Source organism: Mirounga leonina, unplaced genomic scaffold, assembly GCF_011800145.1.
Source record: "Mirounga leonina isolate KUSES-001 unplaced genomic scaffold, KU_Mleo_1.0 Mir_454, whole genome shotgun sequence".
Classification (NCBI taxonomy): domain Eukaryota; kingdom Metazoa; phylum Chordata; class Mammalia; order Carnivora; family Phocidae; genus Mirounga; species Mirounga leonina.
The window spans coordinates 9,391,001-9,394,112 of NW_023270763.1; positions in this window are offsets into that span (position 1 = coordinate 9,391,001).

The window sequence follows — 3,112 nt, forward strand, 5'->3', positions numbered from 1 at the left end:
GTCTGACTCTTGATTTCAGCTCAGGTCATGGTCCCAGGGTTGTGGGATCGAGCCCCACTGGGCTCCATGCTGGGCGTGGAGCCTGCTTGAGATAGTCTCTCTCTGCCTCTCCAAAAAAAAAGGATAAACTAACCGAGGGTCTCCCAACTCTTCCTTGTGAGAGCCTGGGTGGAACTGCCGCCTTTCCTGCCTCAGCACTGCCACGGGACTGGTGGGGACGGGGCCTCTGGCCTCCACAAGCCTTCCCCCGCATAGCCGCCCGAGCTCAGCCCGGGCTCTGGGAGCCTTGCTTTCCTCACTCTAACCCTCCCCGCTGATCTGCCAGCACCCACGCCACTTAGCATCTCCTCGGAGGGAAGGGGGCTGAGGCCCAGGGGAGGAAGGACTTGCCCCAGGCCGTGTGGCTAGAGCCGAGCAAGGGCTGGTTGAACCTTCCCCTAGGTCGTCAAGACTCCCCTCTGTCTCCATCCAAGGCCAGGTGCTGTCTTCAGAAAGGATTTGAGTTCTTTCCCCTCTCTTTCCCCTGGCTGACTTGCTGAGCAAACCAGGCGATAGGTGGCGACATAACTCACTGTATGCTTCCCCGAGCAAGCCAGGGGGCCTCAGAGAAACCGTGGCCACCTTGGCCACAGCAAGTGACCTGCGCTCATGTGCCACGGCAGCTACCCTTTATGGGAGGTGGTGGCCTGTTGAGAAGGGCCCTGGGCTTCCCTCTGCTCCCCCGCCCGCACTCAGCATGGTCGCTCAGGTGCTGGGACAAACGTAGCTGGGAGGCCACTTGACCTGAAGGTTTGCTGAGCGTGGGCAGACCAGACCCCAGAAGGTTGTGTGTGTCTGGCTGAGAGACCCAGACCTTCCTGTCGGCAGTGGGGCGTCCTGAGGCTCTCCTTCTCCTGGGGAAACCAGCGACATCCCTCATCCTCTCATGTCCAAGGGTCAGGCTGGCTGCAGGGAGAGACTGCTCTCTTTCCTTCTCTTTCCTCACCTGGTTAAGAAGCTTACCTTGACCTCTCTAATCTCTTTGGTCAACTCTTTGGAAATGATAATGATGTAACAATATGAGCGGTCTGACTTAACCCAAAGCCTCCGTTAAGCAAAAAAATGCCCGTGTCTGTGTGTGCATGTTTACACACATGCACTCATGGTTTTGGCCTTGGAGGCAAACGTTCTAGAAAAAGAAATGTCAGCAGATAATACAATAGAATATAAATATTGTAATAAACCAAAAAATGTTTTATCTTCCTTAAAAACGTGATATTAATTCCCTTCAAACGAAAAGCACAGCCGCGGGGGGTGGGGGGGACCTTCAGCCGGATCCCCATTTCCTATACTGCTCCCTCACCAGCTCCCTCCCACTGACCTTCCCCTCACTGCTCACATGGGGAGGGGGGAATGCCCAGCAAATCCACATCCCGAAAGGGATGGGACTTGGGGGTGAGTGTGGCTTTGGCTGCTCTTGAGAAACCCCAGGAAACAAGGACAGCACCAGGAGACAGCCTGCAGACAAATGGCTACGTTAGAAAAGAGGGCTTCTAGAAAAGGGGCCACATAACCCCAGACGGAACCCCAAACTTCTGCGAAGTCACTGGGCATCTCTGTAGGGACCCTAGGGGGACTGTGCCAGGAGGGGTGTTCACTCAGTAATGGGTGCTCCTTGTACGCTAGCTGAATCCAAATCCAAATTCCGGATGGGAAACCTCGTGTGGGTTTCCAAGAACATTTTGAGGCAAATTGTGAGGTGGGTGAGTGGGATGTTTTCTCATCATTGCCTGAACTTGAGGACTAGGCTTCCCAAACTCATTCCTGCTTGTTCAGTGTGGCCTGTATTGGGAGGACCCCTATGTAGCTCATGAGACCCCCACATACAGAGTGTCCCTCAACACCCTGGCCGAAGGGAGATTGTCATTTCCCTCAATTGCTGCCACGCCTGTCCCCCTCCCCCCCGCCCCAGTCCCCTGAGCCAGACTCCCAGGTCCTGCTCTTCTCCCTCCCACTCAGCCGCATCCCCTGTCTCCAGGGCTGAGAGTTTTGCCTCCTTAATGTCCCTGGTGTCGCCCCTAACTCTTCATCTCTGCCACGCGTGAATCTGACATTAACCTTGATGGCCTTCCCAGCTGGCCTCCCCAGCCAGTCTGGGCTCCACCATCCCTCCTCCACTAACCTTGATGGCCTTCCCAGCTGGCCTCCCCAGCCAATCTGGGCTCCACCATCCCTCCTCCACCTGCTAGCTCTGTCCTGCCCCGACTTAAATGCTTCAGTAGCTCCCAGTAGCCTTTGAGATAAAGTTCAAACTCCCTGATTTAGCACAGAAGGCCTGGCCCCCCTCCAGCCACTGTCTGCCAGGCTCTCTGCCTTCCAACCCCACTGAGCTGCTGTCCGTCGGTCGCTAACTGTTCACACCGGTCCACACCTCTGTGCTGCTCTAACCAGACTGCATTTCCAATCCTTTTCCAAAGCTTAGTTGAAAATAGGAACTTTCCAGTGGAAGCCCCCAAGTCTCCCAAGCCTACAGTGGCAGGACTGGGAGTGAAGACACACGTGTCCCTAGCCACCATCGGCTGTCCCAGCAAGCACGGAAAAGGGGCCACTCAGCACAAGAGGGAATTTCTCTATCCCCCAATCCATCAAATAAAATCACAGAAACTTTCTTCTTTAGTATTAAAATATTTCTCATGTTTTTAAAAATCATTTTAATTTCTTTATACAAAACCGCACACATAAGATAGTTAAAAATATATGCATAGGGGCGCCTGGGTGGCTCAGTCGGTGAAGCATCTGCCTTCGGTTCAGGTCATGATCCCAGAGTCCTGGGATCTGCTCAGCGGGGAGCCTGCTTCTGCCTCTGCCCCTCCCCCTGTTTGTGCTCGCGCTCTCTCTCTCTCTCTCTCTCTCTCTCTCTCGCTCACTCTCAAATAAAATCTTAAAAAAAAAGCATAAATCTGGGGGGGGAGGGGAACTTACAGCTTAAGCCCCTCCTCCTCCAGGCAGCCCTTCCTGACCACCCTGACATAGCTATTTCTATGACGCTCAGGCCTGGGTCCCCGTCTCACTGCAGGAATCAGATGGTCTGACCCAACTTCCCCAGGTGTGAGAGCTTCTTGAGGGCAGCGAC